Here is a 22,686-nt window from a genome sequence, read left to right as displayed (position 1 = left end):
TTCAAACAGCAAAGAAGAGGGTGTAAGACTGAATTATCCATCAAACAGGACTTTATTGTGTAGATCTGCAGACGCACCTTTATATATGATTGTCTATACTTCTTCTAGCAGACTGAAAGCTTCGGCTCGGAAGTTCTTATTTTCAAGAATCTTGTAGGCTGAAAGACGAGGTCTGAATGAACTTGCCCTTATCTAGAAAAAAAAAAAAAAGTTGATAAAAGCACCATCTAACATTCAATTATGCAGATTAAATGCTATGATTTTATTTAAGCTAATATCGGACTAAAAATAAAATGAAATAAAATAAGACTGATTGAGATAAACCTGTATTAGAAGTTAAATTAAATTAAATTAAATGGATTGGGATGAGGCTGTATTAGCAATTAAATTAAATTAAATTAATTTGGATAATGCTGTAATAGCAATTAAATTAAATTAAATTGATTGGAATAATGCTGTATTAGCAATAAAATAAAATAAAAAAGAAATAAAATAAAATAAAATTAAATTAGACTGATTGGGATGTGTATGCACTAAAGTGAATGATGCATGCAAATAAAATAAAATGAAATAAAAAAATAAAGCTTATTGGGGGGATTCTGTACTAGAGTGAATCATGCATACAAATGAAATAAATTAATTAAAACTAATTTTATTTTATATTTTTTATAATATTAAAATTTTTTTAGACTAATTGGAAGGATTCTGTACAAGAGTGAATCATGCAAATAAAATAAAATATAATAAAATAAAATAATAAAAAAAATAATAAAAATAAATTTAGACTGATTGGGATAATTATGTATTAGAGTGAATCATGCAAATAAATAAAAATAAAATTAAATAAAGCTGGGGTGATTCTGTACTAAAGTGAATCATGCATACAAATGGAATGTTAATAAATTATTTTAAAACAATATTCTAAAAAAAAAAAATATATATATATATATATATATATATTTATATATATATATATATATATATATATATATATATATATATATATATATATATATATATATATAAAATTTAGACTGTTTGGAATGATTCTGTATTAGAGTGAATCATGCAAATAAAATAAAATAAAATAAAATAAAATAAAATAAAATAAAATAAAATAAAATAAAATAAATTAAATTTAATTTAATTTAATTAAATTAAATTAAATTAAATTTAATTAAATTTACAGTGATTAGGAGGACAAAATGAAATTAAAAAAAAAAAATTATATAAAATAAAATACAAATTTTAATCCATAAAATAAAAATGTAAATACATTTAAATAAAATTTATTTTAATTTAATTTGGACTAATTGGGAATTCTGCATTAGAATGAAACTTGCATTAAATTAAAAAAAATAATTAAACTAAATTTAATTAAATTAATATAGGTAAGTTACTAAAAACGGTCACTTTTGAATATTACAAGATGGGGTTTTAACTACAATGGGTACTTTACAATTAGAATCCATTGTTTAACGTTCATGTACTTACTAACATGAACATAAAACAAACAATATTTATTCCAGTATTTATTCATCTCTGTCAACGTTAGTTAAAGGAGACCTATCATTCAAAAACACAGTAGCGTGGCAGCAGTCTGTGATAATAATTAGCTTCTACTGATAATAATAATGTTAGTTTTCATAATCACACTTGATAAAAACAGTCTGCAGAAACACTTTGATTGACATTCTTCCTTTGTACGTGTCATCAGAGGGGAAAAGCCCCGCCCACTAGTGACCATCTCTCTCTCAATAGCATAGGACATTAGTCTTGTTTTTGAATATGCCACTATGCTGACACAGGCATGTGTAGCTCCGCCCTCTTTTGAAAAGAGCACAATCTTATTTGAATTTAAAGCGGCAGCCACCAAAAAGCCTCAATTAGGATCAAAGCCTAAAAGGGTCAGTTTCAAAGAGTTATAAAACATTATTAGTGTGGTATTTTGAGCTTAACCTTAACATAAACACTCTGGGGACATCAGACACTTATATTACATCTTGTAAAAAGGGACATAATAGGTCCTGTTTAAATAAAAATAAAGTCATCATTGTTAGTTCTTATTAACTCAGTGCATTAACTAATGTTAACAAGCACAACTCTTGATTTTTATACCGTAATAAATGTTAAACTATGATTAATAGATGCTTCTTGGCTCATTTTCATAAATACATTTACCTAATGCAACCGCACTGAAAAGTGTGACCTCACAATGAAAACGAAAAACAAAATATTGATGACATCATCTTTTAACTCAGGGGAACAATCGGGTTTTTTATTCCCAATCGCCTGCTTTTAGTGAGAATGCTGCCATTTTGCTTTGCGTATGACTCAAAACTGTAAGCATTGCATGTGTATGTGTGTGTGTGTGTGAGCTCAGGAACGGAGTATATAGTGCGGTCTATTTTTAACAAGCCCAATCATATTAGATATGCACAGACTGTTTCTAACTGCCACTCTCTTCTTGGCATCCTTGGAGATGGAGGGGAAAAAATGAACGACAGAAGAAAAGAGCTCCTAATAAAAGCACAAGCATCTCCACTCCTCCATATCATTCCCTCTTTCTCCTTCTCTCTCTCTCTCTCTCTCTTTCTTTGGGTTTTCATTTTAGTAGCTTGAGGCTTTACAATTCAGTGTTAGGAGGCTTATAGATTACAAAACACACGCACACACACACACAAAAATTCCAAAAGATGCTCATGGAATCGCTTTCCAAATCCAAAAAGGAGCATGAACTCATGTTCACATTCACAGAAACGTGCTGCCTGAAGGAACACACACACACACACACAAACACAAACACACACACACACGGTAAACACATTAAAAACTGCTGAAAGTCCTGTGACTCGTTTCACACGTTGCTACAGACTCAAACCCGTGACTACAGGAGATATAAATACACACACAGATATTATTTATGATGATGATGATGTCATTCCTGCACCTGTAAACAACTGTGAGCTGCAGCATTTGTATTTCCTTCATGATTTCATCTTTCATGCTGTCGGTAATTTACAGATAAAGAGATCATTTGATCAATATGCTAAACATTTGTAAGGATCAGATCACTTCTTTGAGAGAAAAAAGATGTATTTACAGTGCTCAGCATAATCGAGTACACCCCATTTTTAAAATCAATATTATTATCCAATGTATATTGGTGCATTTAAACAAAACAGACTTATTTAATAAAATAATATTTTAGTCACCAAAGATATTTAGAAATTGAGAGTAAATACAATTAAGTTAAAGCAAAACATTGCAAAAAAAAAAATACAAACGACAAAATTTAAACTTTTTATTTTTATTTTAATTAATTTATTAATTTATTTAATTTATATTTATTTTTTTGCTTCTCTTAAATTTTTCTCCTGTTTTTAAAATTTGTATTTAATATTTTACTATAACATAAAATTGGCTGTACTTGTTTTTGGACTGTTATCATTCGTTATTTTTTTAGATGAGCTCCAGATTTGGCTTCAGTACTGACTAATTTATACGCACAAATATAATATTGTATAGCTTCCTATTAAAGATGTGAATTTAAAAGAGATTTGTGAGGAGTGTACCTATATATGCTTAGCACTGTATATAGAGCTGAAGACAATACTTTGAAACATTTTGTGACAATCACATATTTCCCAATTAAACATTTTTGCAGGATTTCCTATTATTTTTTGAGTTTGGAGATTTTTTATTACTTTTAGCTTCGCAAAAATAAAATAAATATTAATACTTTTTTTTTTGTTTGTGCTAAGGTCAATATTATTATGATTTGTTTCTGTTTGACTACAGAACAAACCACTGTTGTCCAATGAACCGAATCCTGTCATGCATCTCACACACACCTGTTCCTGTTTAACATTGATTACACACACATATAACAGAGGCCAGCTAGTGTGTGCTGTGCAGGTAAACCTCACTCCTCTGACCTCTAAAGGTGTTCTAGCGACAGACGCTAGAGGCCATGGTCTTTAGCCTCCTTGGTAGAGCAACCGACTCCCATGCGGAAGGTCGCCGGTTCAATACTAGCTCATAGCGGGTTGGGCGGCGTAGGACCGACAGGGTTACATTGGTGCCTTGACCCGGATGGGAGTGAGGTTTAGGGGGGTGAGTGTAACGGAGGACAGCTAGTGTGTGCTGTGCAGGTTAACCTCACTCCTCTGACGTCTAAAGGTGCTCTAGCAACAGACGCTAGAGGCCATGGTCTTTAGCCTCCTTGGTAGAGCAACCGACTCCCATGCGAAAGGTCGCCGGTTCGATACCAACTCGGAGCGGGTTGGGTGGCGTAGGACTGGTGGGGTTACATACACACACACAGCCGGAGGATCACTATGAACTGATTACATGGACTATAAATACACTACGCTTGCACACACACAGTGCTGAGTCTTGTTATAATGTTTGTGAACATAACACGTTTTACTGTCTAGCCTATCTGTGTTTTGACCTTTGCATTGTGTTTTGTAGGGGTGTCAAAATTAATTGTTTCTTCGGTGCACCGCGATGCAGATGCTGACAATTCGGTATCGGTTCAGTTATAATTATAACCGGTTATTATGTACTGACGTCATTTATCTCATATGCACTTTTTCGCGAGGGAGGCGAGTGCGAGTATTTGCAATGCTCCAACTACTTAAAACTCATAAACTGTGCACAATTTGACTGCGTGTGTGTTTGCTGGATCAGTCTTTCGCTGATATTTACAGCAGAAGCCTCTATTTTACTGCGATTAAGAGAATGAAACTCTATTTCTCTCTCACACACACACACACACACACACACACACACACACACACGCATGCATGCATGCATGCATGCATGCACGCACGCACGCACGCACACCCATTTGACCTGCTGGCGTGACTTCTCTTCTCCTCTCGGCTGTTTTACAACGTTACTTCTAGATACAGACACGACCGTGTGGCTGCAGAGTTTTCTCCACCGTGTCTATCATAGATCAGCTGTGATCGCCGCTGCCGCCTGCCGCTTATCAGAGTCACTCATCTGAAGAGCGCATCGCGCAAGAGCCAATCACAACCGTTTTGTTGAGGGTGTGACCAAACAAAGGGGTGTAAGAGAACTAGACAAGGATTAGAAAGCGAGCTGGATATTTATATTTGTTTATATTATTTGCTAAATGCTTGTGTTGTTTAAAGGGACAGTTTATATATCTGACTGTTTGTATTAAATGACTCAATTGAATTACAAATAGTATATAAATATAAATATATTCATACATTTTAATACAAGAAGAATCGCTGCTGTGAAGAAAATATAAAACTGTGTATGAAAAGCACCGTCAATGCACCGTGATGCACAGAGATATCGAATTGAACCGAATCGTAGCCGAACCTAACCGTGAAACTAGTGTAGGTTCACAGCTCTAGTGTTTTGATAGTTTTGATTCCTTGCTGCCTGTACAGACTATTCGCCTGTTATTTGACCATGACTTTGGATTGCTCTGCATGTACCTGTTTGACCCTGTTGACCGTTGCCTGCCTGATCATTCTTGTAATAATCTGCAACTGGATACTCTACTCCGTTGTCAGCATCAATCACATGACAGTTAAACTGCACATTAAGCTGAATACTGTGTTTTAAAATAACTATTATATACGCCCTAGGGCTGCTTAAAACATATACCCGATAGTTAGAGGTTCATTCCGCTGTGGCGAACCTTGATAAATAAGCCAAAGGAAAATGCTGAAAGAAAACGAATGCATGAATTAAAAAAAGTAGTTCTTAGCAACGCATGCTATTGTGCTAATTTAAGCTTTAATACATTTACAGTATGAAAACTTACAAAATATTGTCATATAACATGATCTTTACTTGATATTCTACTGATTTTTGGCATAAAACAAAAAAATTAAAAATCCATAATTTGGAGTAATACAATCTATTCAGTAATTACCATTGAGTAATATGCCAGCTCAACATAACACTGGTATTGTAGTCCAGGGTCAAATTTCTTATTAAATAAGAGTCAGACAATTCTTAATTTTAGGCTTGGGGTAGGATAGAGATCTAAAACATTGTTATGCAGAATAAAAGTCTTTAAAGTACTAATAAACTGTTGATCAGATAGCAATATGCATATTAATAAGCAACTACACTGTAAAAGTTATATGATTAATTCATTTTTAATGAATTGTAACTTATTAAACTAAGTTAACGATGTCCTAACTTAATGTTACAAGTTTTAAGCCAGTTAAATATAATATTAGTTCAAATGATTTCAGGGTTAATTTGATTCAGCTTAAAAATGTAAGGCAACCAGTATTTTTTTTTTACAGTGTACATACTAGTCAGTCTCCAACTGAAGTGTCACCTTTTTAAGACCAATGCTATTGCTACTGTTTGTATCCGCTTGTTAAGTGTGACGTCACACGAAGCTGCTTCCGAGTCCAAGCGCTCTATTCAACTGAATGGGGAGACTCATGAAATGGTAATAATAAAAGTTTACAAAGCGATTTAATGCTTTCGAAAATCACGATTGCAATACATGCAGTATGTCCATGCCTAATATTCGATGGCCAGAAAGTGATAATTTTTTTTATGAATTGTAAAAATTTTTGGTATTTGTTATGCAGCAAGCCCAAAGATTGTTGTGTACACTATGATTCTATATAACATCAACTTTAATGTGTGATAGGAATAAAACGTGATCATAAACGAATGATTTCTCCACTCAAATGAATGGCTGCTTGGGCCCGGAAACAGTATTACATACGTCACAAACATGTCACCACTTAACAAGCAGATTAATTAGTTTCAAAGCACTGCAAAAGACCTGAAGTTCAGATACGGTAACAGTTTTCAACAGGTACTGTAAGCAGTCAACCAATCCACCAACCAGCCAAGCAACCAACCAAGTAAATTTGTCATTTTATTTCAACACGTATTAATATATATATTTCAACACGTACTGTAAGCCATGCCTGCCAACACTTCCGTTTTTCCCTTCTCCCGTATTGTTCGGTCTCCCAGAAAATTCCCAGAATTCCCGGAATTCCAACCACCCACGGCAAAATTACAAGTAAACTTTTAATTTTATTTGTTAGACTCTAGGAAGAATATCCCATTACGTTGGTGGCTAATGGGGATCTAAAAAAACAATAAACAATAATGAGATAACTGACCAATCAGAGAAGAGCAGGGCCATCTGACCAATCAAAACAAAGTGGGCGCTATTCAACCCAGGCTAATTCTGAAAATGTAACCCTATATACATTTCTGGAGAGCACCACATCCGTCCCAGGAGGTACGTTTTTTCTGCAGTTTTTGTTTTCGCGAATCCGCTAGAGGCCGCTGTGTATGCTTTTTAGGATCTCAAATGAATAATAATAATAATAATAACAATAATAATAATAATAATAATATAATACCTTTTTAAGAACAATGCTATTTTTACTGTTTGTATCAATTAGTTTAAAAGCACTGCAAAAGAGCTGAAGTTCAGATATGGTAATAGTTTTCAACACGCACTGTAAGCAGTCAACCAATCCCAACATACTGTATGATCATTTAAAGTAAACTTGTCATTTTATTTGTTAGACTCCAGGGAGAATATCCATTACGGTAGCGGCTAATGGGGATCTAAATAAACAATAAACAATAATGGGATATCTGTCCAATCAGAGAAGGGCCATCTGACCAATCAGAACAAAGTGGGCTCTATACAACTCATGCTCACTCTGAAAACATACCCCTATATACATTTCTGGAGAGCGCCAAATACTTCCCATGAGGTAAACTATTTTGCAGTTTTTTGTATTTTGCGAATACGCTTGTGTACGCTTTTTAAGATCTCAAACGAATAACAATAATAATAATAATAATAATAGTTATTATAATTATAATATAATACCTTTTTAAGAACAATGTTATTTTTACGGTTTGCATTAACTAGTTTAAAAGCACTGCAAAAGAGCTGAAATTCAGATTCAGTAACAATGTTCAACACGTACTGTAAGCAGTCAAAAAATCCTAACATTTGATCATTTAAAATAGACTTGTCATTTTATTTTTTAGACTCCAGGGAGAATATCCATTACGGTAGTGGCTAATGGGGATCTAAATAAACAAACAATAATGGGATATCTGACCAATCAGAGAAGGGCCACCTGACCAATCAGAACAAAGTGGGCTCTATACAACTCATGCTCACTCTGAAAACGTACCCTAAATACATTTCTGGAGAGCGCCAAATACGTCCCAGCAGGTAAACTTTTTTTGCAGTTTTTGTATTCGCGAATCTGCCAGACGCCGCTGTGTTCACTTTTTCAGATCTCAAATTTCTCTGGCAAGTGCCATTCGCACCTGTTGTTCCCGCGAAAATCCATTAGATTCCGCAGTTGACTGACTGAACCCCCCTCCCTCTTCCCAAAAAATCAACCTATAGTTTTTAAAAGCACTGATTGACCACCGCCCACCCACTTCCCTAAAACCAACCAACAGTTTTAAAAAGCAATACAAAAAAAGAAAAGCCCTTGTCTGATTTTTACCACATTTTCAGATTTTACCACATTCTCACCATGTTGTTGGCTTCTGTTTTTGTCTTATCCGCATTCTGAAACTGTTCTTAGCCGGACTTGAACAACATCATCGTAGTCAACTTCTCTCTGCTTCTCAAGTCAGCCAACATACGTGGCAAGCCACGTGACAAACTGGTAACGGCAGTCCATAAAGAGGTAAGTGATCAGCTGGTAAGCAAGAAAAGAAATGCCATTATACCACCCCGTAGTGTTTATTTTTAAGACAAAAACGCAGCCATATGTACTTTCTTCATAATTTGCGATGTCCAGAAATGTATATATGGCTACGCTTTCAGAATGAGCCTATATTGGCTCTATGAGAAGAAATATGTATCTGCACATCTTAAATGATGCTGATAACTTTTCTTTATCACTGATGAAGTGAAGTTTAGTCAGACCACAAAGTTAGAGAGAATCACAGACTATCATATTTTTTGAGGCCTCTGAAAAAAACAGTGAAAATGTCATATTTGGTGCATTTTTCTTAAACCTGCATTCAATACTGCATCTTACATCACCAGGACATGCAAATGGTCATGCAAAAATATGATTATACTTCTGAAGCCAGCTGGATGCATAATTTAGCATGTGGAAAATCAACGGGTGCTTCGAGACGAGGCTTGTTTTAATTATTCTGATCTTTCAGCTAATGCCGATCTCCAGGGAGCGAGAAAAAGAGAAATTCGGCTGTAAAAAAATGGGAAACAAACAAGGAACTCTGACTAAAGGGGCTGGAATCACAAAGCAGAATATTTTAGCAGCTATGACACACTGACATGCTGAAGGCAAGGATGAATATTAAATCATTGATCTTGTAACATCAGTAAGATCATGAGTTTGTGACCACTGAATAATAAGGTCCTTGTATTGTTCAATATGTAAACAACAGGTCTGACACTTGACTGGCATTCTTTGGCATGACCAAAACTTGGCATGACCAAAACGTACGGTAGTGCCTAATTCATTCATTCATTTTCTTTTCGGCTTAGTCCCTTTATTAATCTGGGGTTGCCACAACGGAATGAACCACCAACTTATCCAGCACATGTTTTACGCAGCGGATGCCCTTCCAGCTGCAACCCATCGCTGGGAAACACCCATACACACTCATTCACACTTATACACTACGGACAATTTAGCCTACCCAATTCACCTACAGCGCATGTCTTTGGACTGTGGGGGAAACCGGAGCACCCGGAGGAAACCCACGCAAACGCGGAAAGAACATGCAAACTCCACACAGAAACGACAACTGACCCAGTCGAGGCTCGAACCAGCGACCTTCTTGCTGTGAGGTGACAGCACTACCTGCGCCACCGCGTAACTCCAGTAGTACCTAATTAAATATATAATTAAAAAGTATTGTACAAAATAAAATTTACATCAAAGGATGGATGGACGGACGGACGGAGCAACATATATAGTAACAAAGATGGAATGATGGAGATACAGCTATAGATAGTGATAGAGCAACGGATAGTGTGAAGGAGAGCAATGGATAGATTGATAGAGATAGCAACAAAAAAAGTGATGAAAAGAGAAACAGATAGAGTGATAGAGAGAGAAAGGGAAAGTGATGTAAAGAGTAACATACAGTTATAGAGAGCAGAAACCTCATGCATAACACAAACATGCTCATGCATCAGGTGGTTAACAGCATCCTCTCAAGTCCATTCACACCAACAAAACAACACTGTCTTTTTTAAAAACATCATATTCTGCTCTGCTTTCATGCTCGTCTCTGTGAGCTCAGAACTGAAGGAGTCAGAGCTGCAGTCACGACCACACCGATCCCTTTACCTGATCAGCACTCGCATCAATCGTATTATTATTTACCCAAAAATAATATTCAGTTGTCTGCGTGTACATGTGTGGGATCGGGGGTTTGAAAGCGGATGAAAGCTCTCGAGGATTAGCGAGCACGAGCATCATCACGACACACACCGCAGGCTGCTGCATGAAATCATCTCACTGTCAAACTTACACACACTTTTAGACAGCTCTGCATCAGCGCTATGAACATCCCTAAAACCACTGCATGTTATTCATGCTTTTCAAATACTGTATCATTAAACTTGGTTCAAATCAATGGTTGCAGGTTTTCAGCATTCTTCAAAATATCTTCTTTTGTGTTCAACTGTATACTATGGAAGTCAATGGTTACAGGTTTTCAGCATTCTTCAAAATATCTTCTTTAGTGTTCAACTGTATACTATGGCAGTCAATGGTTACAGGTTTTCAGCATTCTTCAAAGTATATTGTTTAGTGCTCAACAGTATACTATGGAAGTCAATGGTTACAGGTTTTTAGCATTCTTCAAAGTATCTTCTTTGGTGTTCAACAGTATTCTAAGGAAGTTAATGGTTACAGGTTTTCAACTCTTTAAAATATCTTCTTTAGTGTTCAACTGTATACTATGGAAGTCAATGGTTACAGGTTTTCAGCATTCTTCAAAGTATATTGTTTAGTGCTCAACAGTATACTAATGGAAGGTAACAGTTACAGGTTTTCAGCATTCTTCAAAATATCTTCTTTTGTGTTTATCAGAATACTACGCAAGTCAATGGTTACATGTTTTTAGCATTCTTCAAAATATCTTCTTTTGTGTTCAACAGTATACTATGGAAGGTAACGGTTACAGGTTTTTAGCATTCTTCAAAATATTTTCTTTTGTGTTTATCAGAATACCACACAAGTCAACAGTTGCAGGTTTTCAGCATTCTTCAAAATATCTTTGGTGTTCACCAGTATACTAATGAAGTTAATGGTTACAGGTTTTCAGGTTTCTTTAAAATATCTAGTTTAGTGTCCAAAAGTATACTACGGAAATCAGTGGTTACAGGTTTTTAGCATTCTTCAAAATATCTTCTTTTGTGTTTAACAGTATACTATGGAAGTCAATGGTGACAGGTTTTCAGCTTTCTTCAAAATATCTTCTTTAGTGTTCAACAATTTTACTATAGAAGTCAATGGTGACAGGTTTTCTGCATTCTTCAAAATATCTTATTTTGTGTTCAACAGTATCCTATGGAAGTTAATGGTTACAGGTTTTCAGCATTCTTCAAAACATCTTCTTTGGCGTTTAACAGTATTCTAAGGAAGTTAATGGTTACAGGTTTTCAGCTTTCTTTAAAATATTTTCTTTAGTGTCCACAAGTATCCTATGGAAATCAATGGTTACAAGTTTTCCATTGGGCGACGCACTGGCGCAGTAGGTAGTGCTGTCGCCTCACATCAAGAAGAGATTACCGGGAGATCATCACTCGTTTGCGGGCATCCGGAGACTCACGAAACTTCCCGCCCTACTCATAATTCTCTCTTCATATAGCCGTAAGCCTATTACAAATCCATAAAACACTGTGATATAACCGCGCTCGGATCGGATCGCTTTCTCACTGCAATCGAACCGCTCCAGGGTTCGTTTCAATCGAGCCGAGACCACCTCATTCAAGCGATCTCGGAGCGATTACTTTGGCGCGGAACAGAGCGCGATTGCCCTATTCACATATGCCAATCGAACCGCGCTAACTGGGCAAAAGAGATACGTTCCGAAACAAAAGTGTAGGTGTGAAAGCACCCTAAGTTTAAACCAATTTCGTGAGGAGCATGTGATCATAATTAACCCAGCTGGTCCACATTAGTTAATAATGATCAGGGCCAGACGGAATCTGCTGACGTTTTTTGCTATTTCTGCGGAGAATTTTAGTAAAAATCTGCAGATTTCTGCGGAATTATTTTAGGAGTATCCAGCTGAGTATCATAACTTTCACCTTAATATATTAAATAAAAAGTAGTAAATTACTGAATAAAACTGAATAAATTCAGATTTACACATTTACTGAAGTAAATAAACAGAATTAATAATGGGCTTAAAATCTGCGGAATTCTGCGGAAAATCTGCGGAATTCTGCGAGCGCAGATTCCGTGTGGGCCTAATCATGATCCTCCAATCAAAGGATCCGAAGTCACTATATATATCCTCATTTCCTTTCTACAACTATCTACGTCTGGAAGAAACCCCCCTCCTCCCCTTCTTTATCCAGAATGGGCGGCACGGTGGCTCAGTGACTAGCACTGTTGCCTCATAGCAAGAATACCTATGGCGTCGGGTCCTCGCTGAGCCATCTGGTATTTCTGTGCAGAGTTTGCATGTTCTCACCGTGTCCGCGTGGGTTTCCCCCGGTTCCCCGGTTTCCTCCCACCATCCAAATGTCCTCTATATCAAATTTTTCAGCCCGCGACCCCCAAAATAACAATGCCAGTGACTCGCGACCCCCAATATCCTCTGAGGTGGTTATAAATACAGAAACCTTGCATGCAATGACGCAGACACACCAATTAAATTTGTGTCCGTGCTTAAAATGTGCCAGAAAGTATAACCTGATGTTATAAAATCAAATGCATCTGACGCTATTGCTGCCTTTAATATAATGTAATTACCCCAGGGGTCGCAATCCAATAGAACTAGTAACTATAAGCTACTATAGTAACTATATAGTATATAGTAACTATAAACGACTATTTTTATTTTCAGTATAGTTATGGATAAAATATGTTAATTCTTATGGTTTAATAAAAATAAATAGATTTTTGGAAATCACCAGGCGGACCCCCTTTCATTGCCCCGCGACCCCTCGGGGGGTCCCGACCCCCACTTTGAGAACCACTGCTCTATATTATAGATAAAATAAGCCTAAACCTTTTTTATAACATCTTAATCTTAAGAAGTTCGCCTTGGCCTCAGCAGCGGGGGAGTTTGAGATCGACCTGAGCTCAATCTTCCCTCACCCTGCAAAAGGGGGGAGCCCTGGGCTCGAGGATCCCTTGAGCTCAGGGCTTTCTCCCGGGACAACATGCCAAACAAGCTATGTATAAATCATGAGCTAAGTGTGAACTCTTGAAATGCACATTATAAGGCAGTGTTTTTTGACCTTGCAAGCAGATCAGCCTGTTGTTGGAGACACATAAAACCAAAATAGACCCTTTTTATTGTATATTAGGGGCTCTTTAAGAGTGTGTATGAGTGTGTATATATAAAAGCAAAACAAATCAGTGATTAAATGAACTACTAACCAGACTAATATTTAGCAAAGTTCCAAATGTTCATCTGTTTGCATAAGCGTGTGTTTTGAAACTCAGCCAAAGCAGAGTGAGATGCAGACAGTTTAAGTGGCTTAATAACAGCTTGAGCGACAGAAAGACACGGTTCCTCCAAAATCTCCAACAGCCGGATTAAAACGCTTCACGTCAGCAGGGAACAGAGGTAAACACAGGAAGTGATGCAATATGGGCGTGTCTGAGCTCATATTTACAGTTTGTCAACTTTCCAAATCATGTAAACTCCCAATTAATCCATTTGTTGACGCATTTCTTTATTAAAACACCTCACGTCAGCAGGGGTCCGTTCTTCGTACGTGGATTACTCAGTTAGCTGGATTTGGATATTGACGATTTGACATGATCCAGGATCGTTTCGTTCTTCAAAGCTGATCTGAGAGTTGTTGTCATGGCAACAGTTCTGCTAGCTCAAACCTGACCGGAAGCAGGTTCAATTCATATAAACAGGATTAGATCGGGTCAGTTCAAGCAAAGATAATAGAGAAAGTACCAAATTATGATATTTTCTTACAGTAGTAGTTATATACACTTGGGAAAAATAGTAAAAAAAATTTACTATATATATAAAGTTATAGTTATTAATAAAATAAATAAAGTTATATTAACAAAACTTATGCAATCTGCACCCTCGAAATGAAAGTACAAAGAGAAAATTTATTGATATGAACTTTTTAGATCGCTTTAGTACAATTTGTGTATGATAATAGAAATGCAGAAAATGTGACTTTAAAAAAAAATAAAGAAATAATACATTAATGCAGTCATGAACATGTTTTGACAGTTAATATGCCGGTGATTATGCTTCACAAAAGTTGCAGACACCTTTACCAATATCAAAATGCTTTTGTAAACATCCAGTTATTCCATACAGCGATTAAAAAAACGGCTACTGTAATAAAGAAAATCTTCTCTAAATGTGGAACTAATTACACTGATTTGCATTGAAATAGATGATCAATACTCTTGACACATAAAAGTGTAAAGCCTGCAGTTCACAACATATGTGGAAAGTTATTGCTTGTCATATTTAACAAGCCGTTTACTGCTAATTTGATGTAATTTTGCTCACATGGATAATTGAATATTAATCAGATGATGTCATTACGCTGCTGTGCCGTCAGCCAATCGTTGCATTGCTGATCATGATTTCGAGGATCGATAGATCTGTCCTTCACAACACACGCAGCGATCTCAGATCAGTTCATCCAGACATTCTAATCTGATTCGCAAACTTGTTTGAAGAACCAAATTAGCCAGAGATCAGTTATCAAGATTAAAAGATCCAGGATCTGCCAAATCATCTTAGATCATTTAAGCGAGGTACGAAGAACGGACCCCTGGAGTAGAATGAGGTAAACAAAGGAAGTGATGCAATGTGGGCGTGTCTGAGCTCATATTTACAGTTTGTCAACTTTCCAAATCATGTAAACTCTCCCAATTAATCCATTTGTTGACACATTTCTCTATTAAAACACCTCACGTCAGCAGGAACAGAATGAGGTAAACAAAGGAAGTGATGCAATGTGGGCGTGTCTGAGCTCATATTTAGCCTGTCAACTTTCCAACTCGCATAAACTCCCAATCACTCCATTTGCTGATGCATTTCTCTCCGCATAGCTTCACTATGAACAGGAAAGCCTCCGTGTATGTCTTCAGTAGCGGTGCGCAGAGGGAGGAGGGAGAGAGGAAAGTGAAGGGATATGCTGTTTCCATAGAAATAAGTCCATTCTGTCACCTTCTTGCTACTTTTTCCCCTCATGCATTTCTATTTCACTACACCCACATACTGTATCTTTCTCTCTCCGAACACACCACAGATGAGTTACCTGTACCACACAGCCAAGAATCAATACATATCGGATTTGCTGAGGGAAATGTGAGTGGTGCAAAACTTGCTGTCGCCATGCCAGGATGGTTGCCAGGGCATTGTAATGCAGCTTATAGTGTCAAAAAGACTCCTTAAATTTGCATATTAGGGCTGGGCGATATGACAAACATATATCACAATACAAGTCATCTTATATCCTCAATATACAGTATATAATGATATATTGCCATTTCTGTAAATTCAATCCATTATTAGTTTATTTATACACTCAAAAATGACGCTTCTTGTTTAAACTACTTATGTAAAATGAGTTGAAACAACACAATTCTTGAGGGGTTTTTTGGAAGAACTTATTGTTTCATATTCAATCATTCATTAATTTTCCTTCGGCTTAGTCTCTATTCAGTAGTCGCCACAGCGGAATGAACCACCAACTATTCCAGCATATGTTTTACGTAGCGGATGCCCCTCCAGCCGCAACCCAGTACTGGGAAACACTCATACGCACTCATTCACACACACATACACACTCTGATACACTATAGCCAATTTATCCAATTAAATTCATCAATAGTGCATGTGTTTGGACTGTGGGGGAAACCAAAGAACCTGGAGGAAACCCATGTCAACACGGGGAGAACATGCAAACTTCACACAGAAATGCCAACTGGTCCAGCTGGGACTCAAACCAGCGACCTTCTTGATGTGAGGCGACCGTGCTAACCACTGAGCCTCTGTGCAGTAGTTGTTTGTTCAAACTACTTATTTAAAAAGAGCTGAAATAACACAATTATTGAGATTTTGTTGGGGCAACTTAATTTTTTTATGTTCAATCCACTTAAATTTGCTTAATCTGTAAAACACTGTGAAAAATAATGGGTTCCACACACTTTTTATAATGTTGTTCCAACACAAATTCATTAAGTTAACTTCATCGTTTTTAATGATAAAGTATTTTTTTGAGTGTAGTGAGATCCCAAATATACTGTAAAGGACAATATCTTTTATACATTTAAACTATATACTGAGAAATTATTCGTTCGTATTGTGACCATATTTCTCATTTTATTTAGAACTTAAGGGCAAAAAAGTATACTATATATATAAAATATAAAACACTTTAAAAACTATTAAATGAAAAATATCGCTAAATAACTTGCAAAATGGGGTGGCATGGTGGCTTAGTGGTTAGCACTTATGCCTGATAGCAAGATGGTTACTGGTTCGAGTGCCGGCTGGGTCAGTGAGCATTTCTGTGCTGAGTTTGCATGTTCTCCCCGTGTTGGCATGCGTTTCCCCCAGTCCAAACACATGCGCTACGGGTGAAATGAAAAAACTAAATTAGTCGTGGTGTATGTGTGTGATTGAGGGCCCTATCATACACCTGGCGCAATGTGGCGCAAGGCGCGAAGCAATTGTTGTTTGCTAGTTTCAGCTCGGCGCAAGAGTCTTTTTGACGTTTTGCGCCACGCTGTTTAAATAGCAAATGCATTTGCGCTCATATGTGCACCCATACACGTTCTGGTCTAAAAATGGAGGCGTCTTGAGGCGCATTACCGGCGGGTTGCTATTTTGAGAAACTATAATAGTCTGTTCTTTAGATCAGAACTAACCCGATCTAAAGTCCAGCGCAGAGCAAAGTTGTGTGTTAGTTGTGCGCCTTGCTTACACTCACACTTGCTTAAGACTTAATACACACAAGATGTAGAGCAATACGCAAATATCTTTACATATGAAAAAGAATTAAAATATTAAGGATATATATAGGATATAATAAAGGACATATATATAGGATATAAATATAAAGGATTAAAATATTACAAAACATATTATTTTCTAGCCCATATAAATATAAAAACCCCTGCCCTCATGCCTTCTTCATCTCGGGAGGCTTTTTCAGTTCATTTTATAACAATTTGCTTTTGTATAATGTTATTATTATTAGCAGTATTATTTATTATATCCATATTTATATTTGTTTTATTAAAAACCAGCTTAGATTTGTCCACCTGTCAGGTTTTAGACCATATGGGGCACAGCATGTGTATTAGGATATAACTCAGTTTTGGACACACTTGGTTATTGTTGTTCATTTATTCGTTTGCTGGAAATTAGAACTGAATTTAGAAATGGTTTTGAAACAAATCTTTACGCTTAACAAACAAAATTAATTATTTATAGGCTAATTGATGACTGTGCATACAAGGTTTCCCTATCCACGAGAGCGAAAGTAGATAATGAGATGCCTTATCTCTCATTCTCGCGCTGTAGATGCTCTGTAAGTGGAAAAACTGAGCATTTCACGAGCAAGAAAACAGTTAAACAAAGTCTTCATGTAAATAGCAAATGCGCTATGGTGCAATGCAACTGACTCTTAAAGGGAATGGGAGATAAGACTCTGATTGGTTTATTCTCAAAACACACCTATAACTCATTAAGAAAATAAGCTCAACCCTTTTAGATCATGCACCATGGCACAAAGCGGATTTTTCCGTCTTTAAATTAGCAAAAGTGGATTCCGACATGCCCTAATTGCTTTTGCAATGGAATGCAAAATTGAGCCCAGAGTGTGTATGGATGTTTCCCAGTACTGGGTTGAAGCTGGAAGGGCATTCGCTGCAAAAACAAATGCTGGATAAGTTGGCGGTTCTATCGACAGTGAAGACCCCTGATGAATAAAGTGAATAAGCCGAAAGAAAATAGAAGAATGAATGAAAATGTAAACATGGTAACTTTCAAGATTGCAACTTTCTAAGCATGCTATTATTCATGTTTCTGTCTGCATCCCCCTAATGACGTTTAAAACTGCGCTTATATACGTTATGAACAAGTATTACTATTAAACAATGTAGTTTGTGACACCACAAAATCTGGTGTTCTGCAGACTTTGGTTCCAACTTGCTCGCTTGCAACTTGATGTTTCTGGAAAGCCTAGCAAGAGCTTGATTGGCTAGCCAAGGTGTGTCTGACTGGGGTTGGAGCTTAAATCTGCAGGACACCGGACCTCCAAGACTAAGATTGACAGCCCCTGTGAGAGAGCATAATATGAAACGATCCATACAATATCATCATATTGCACATATTATCACACACAGCAGATGCTCTTCCAGCTGCATCCCAGTACTGGGAAACACCCATACACACTCATTCACACATACACACACATACATACGCTAAAGCCAATTAGTTTTATTCAATTCCCCTATAGCGCATGTTTTTAGACTGTGGGGGAAACCAGAGCACCTGGAGGAAACCCACACCAACACAGGGAGAACATGCAAACTCCACACAGAAATAACAATTTCTAGTCATCTTTAGTCCAACTGACTAGAAATATTGGGCTCTATTTTGACGGTCCATGCGCAGAGCACAAAACGCAGGGCACAAACGCTTTCAGGGCGTGTCAGGACGCGTCTTTGCTAATTTAAGGACGGGAAATCTGCCTTGCGCCAAGGTGCATGATCTAAAAGGGTTGAGTTTATTTTCTTAATGAGTTATAGGTGTGTTTTGAGAATAAACCAATCAGAGTCTCATCTCCCATTCCCTTTAAGACCCAGCTGCGTCGCGCCAAGGGCGCATTCACTATTTACAGGACGCAAAGTAAGTCTAAGTGGAAAAAATTAGCATTTCACAAGCAAACAATTAACAGTTTTTTAACAGAAAACTGTTAAACAGAGCATCTACTGCGTGAGAATGAGAGATAATGGATCACTTACACTTTCGCTCTTGGATAGGGAAACCTTTACGCACAGACATCAATTAGCCTATAAATAATTAATTTCGTTTGTTAAGCGCAAATATTCATTTCAAAACTATTTCTAAATTCAGTTCTAATTTCTAGCAAACGAATAAATGAACAATAATGACCAAGTGTGGTCAAAATACTGAGTTATTTCCAAATACACCTGCCATGCCCCATATGGTCTTAAACCTGACAGGTGGGCAAATCTAAGCTTGTTTTAATAAAACAAATATAAATATGGATATAATAAATAATACTGCTAATAATAATAACATTATACAAAAGCAAATTGTTATGAATGAACTGAAAAAGCCTCCCGAGATGAAGAAGACATAAAAGCAGTGATTTTTCATATTTATGTAGGCTAGAAAATAATATGTTTTGTAATATTTTAATCCTTTATATTTATATCCTATATCTATTCTTATTATATCCTATATATATATCCTTAATATTTAAATTTTTTCATATGTAAAGATATTTGCCTATTGCTCTCTTGTGTGTATTAAGCAGTGCGTAAGCGAGGCGCAACTCTGCGCTGGAGTTTAGACCGGGTTAGTTTTGGTGTAATGAAAAATCTATTATAGTTTCTCAAAATAGCAATGCGCCAGTGGTCCGCCTCAGAACGCCTTCCTTTTTAGACCAGAACGCCTATGGGCACACAAATGAGCGCTAATGCATTTGCTATTTAAACAGTGTAGCGCAACGCCTCAAAACAACTCTTGCGCCAAGCTGAAACTACCAAAAGACTACTGCGCCGCGTCTTGCGCCACACTGCGCCGGGTGTATGATAGGGCCCATTAAGTTAAACCTTATATAACTAAATAAATTGAGTTGAAACCTGATTAACCTATTAAAATACACACTCATTCACACACACTCATACACTATGGCCAATTAAGTTTATTCAGTTAACCCATAGCGCATGTCTTTGGACTGTGGGGGAAACTCCACACAGAAATGCCAACTGACCCAGCCGGGACTCAACAGCGACCTTCTTGCAAGGAGGCAATTGTTCTACCCACTGCTCTACCATAAGGCCATCACATTTGCAATTTTTAGAGACAATCAAGCGGTTGCGTTGCATTGGGATAACTAATGACCAGCGCAGTGGTGATGTTCTGTTCAGACCTGGTGTCATGACACACAGTGAGAGTTCACACGCTGACAGTGTTGGCATCTGTGTTGGCAGCACCAGTCTGAACTCTCTTTCTCTCTCTGCACCCTTCTGAGACGCCACCTGGATGCATTCTCAGCTTTTGTAAGATCACTAATCACAATATGCACCAAGGAAATGCCTATTTAGAATGAACTGCAACACATTACATTAGGGCTGCATGACAGTGGAACAAATCAAACATTGCAATATATTGCTATTGATTGATAACATTTCCCAAATGATGTTTAACAGAGCAAGGAAATTTTCACAGTATTTCCTATAATATTTTCTCTTCTGGGAAAAAGTCTTATTTGTTTTATTTCGACTACAATAAAAGCAGTTTTGAATTTTTTATAAACCATTTTAAGGTCAATATTATTAGCCCCCTTAAGCAATATTTGGCTTGGATTGTCAACAAAATACAAACCACTGTTATACAATCACTTGCCTATTTACCCTAACTTGCCTAATTCAGGGGTTCCCAAACTTTTCAGCCCGCGACCCCCCAAAATAACAATGCCAGTGACTCACGAACCCCAATATCCTCTGAGGTGGTTATAAAAACAGAAACATTGCATGCAATGGCGCGCACACACCAATAGACCCAAGCATATACTTTGTTTATTTTTTAATGCATGTCAGTGCTGTAAATGTGCCAGAAAGTTTAACCTGATGGTAGAAAATCAATCTGCTGCCTCTGACGCTATTGCTGTGTCTTTAATATAATGTAATTACCCCATTGGTCTCAATTCAATAGAACTAGTAAGCTACTATAGTAACTATATAATACATAGGAACTATAAACGACTACTTTTTATTTTCAGTATAGTTCTGGATAAAATATGGTCATTTTTATGGTTTAATAAAAATAAACATATTTTTGGAAATCACCAGGCGAATCACCCCCCCGCGATTGTCCCGCGACCCCCACTTTGAGAACCACTGGCCTAATTAACCTAGTTAAGCCTATGAATGCCACTTAAAGCTGAATACTAATATGCTGAAAAATATCTAGTCAAATATTATGTACTTTTATTATGTACATAAATGTGGTCAAAATGTGCTTTCTACATTCAAGATTGTTGCTATATCTCCTCATGCCTGTAAGACTTATAGTTTTTTTAATAAAAAATGTTAAATATAAAATTTTTATAATCCGGGCATATAAAAAAAATTATACAAGCCCCAAATTTGGCCAAAAGCTGTATTAAGATGCGGTAGATTTTGTTGCTATATCTTTAAGGTTTATCAGACTTATTGTTTTACAATAAATCATTTTTAAGCATTATTTTTCTTATAATATGGCAAGCCATTTTTGACTTAAACTCCATATTTTTTACTGATATGGCAAGCCATTTTTGCATGCATCACCTTCACACTTATTAAGCATTGTATTTTCAAAAAAATACAGCAAGCCATTTTTACATAATGTTCATTCCCTTAGTCTCTTTATTAATCAGGGGTCGCCACAACGGAATGAACCGCCAACTTATCCCGCATTTGTTTTACACAGCGAATGCCCTTCCAGCCGCAACCCAACACAAGGAATGCATAATGTTCAAGTCCAGTTTTTGACACTCATAAAGACTGTCATAGAAACAACGGGGTTGATTAAGATCACTCATATTGCCAAGAAGCTTTGATGTATCATCACTAACCTGTCAAATATCCCCATAGCAATAAAACAGTATAACCTAGCAACCATTTAAAAATAGCAATATCTCTACATCAGAACATCATAGGGACCTGGGCATTGGCTTGTTTGACTCATGCTAGCAAATGGGACTTCCTGTGTACTATGCATGGTAACAATGATAATGGAAGCCAAGTGCTAATAACGATTAGCTACATGCTATGAATGATTATCTAAATGCAATAACATATGCTAGAAATGCCTACTAAGTATTAGCATTTGATAAAACATGTAAACGAGCATTGCCATTTAGCAACTGCTTAGCAACCACCTAACAATGCCATAAACGCTTGACTTTCTCAAGCCAACATCAAAGTTCGTCAATGAACTTTAGGTTGTAGTTTTATTTAGAACTTCAGGGCAAAAAATATAATAAATATATAAAATATAAAACACTTTAATTAAAAATATCGCTGAATAACTTGCAAAATGGGGTGGCATGGTGGCAAAGATAAAAGACATCAGTTATTAGAGATGAGTTATTAAAAAAAATATATGTTTGGAAGTGTGAAAAACAGTTCTGTTAAACAGAAATTGGACCAAAAATAATACAGGGGGGCTAATAATTCCGACTTCAGCTGTATAATAAGACATGAATAC

The 22,686-nt window shown here is 36.6% G+C and overlaps 2 protein-coding genes across 16 annotated transcripts in view; both read right to left on the bottom strand.

Annotated features, from left to right (window-relative positions):
* gcn1 (GCN1 activator of EIF2AK4) overlaps positions 1-22,686 on the bottom strand; it is a 779,792-nt gene that overhangs the window by 475,793 nt on the left and 281,313 nt on the right. The window lies entirely within an intron of this gene.
* citb (citron rho-interacting serine/threonine kinase b) overlaps positions 1-22,686 on the bottom strand; it is a 135,385-nt gene that overhangs the window by 111,285 nt on the left and 1,414 nt on the right. For all 15 annotated transcript variants that reach the window (XM_068223090.2, XM_068223087.2, XM_073910033.1 and 12 more), the window contains exon 2: positions 78-192. The gene's annotated coding sequence lies outside the window, so the exon portion shown is untranslated. The remainder of the gene's footprint in view (positions 1-77; positions 193-22,686) is intronic.

The sequence above is a fragment of the Danio rerio genome, chromosome 8 (assembly GCF_049306965.1).
Source record: "Danio rerio strain Tuebingen ecotype United States chromosome 8, GRCz12tu, whole genome shotgun sequence".
NCBI classification, from domain to species: domain Eukaryota; kingdom Metazoa; phylum Chordata; class Actinopteri; order Cypriniformes; family Danionidae; genus Danio; species Danio rerio.
This window is presented reverse-complemented; position numbering and strand designations above follow the sequence as displayed.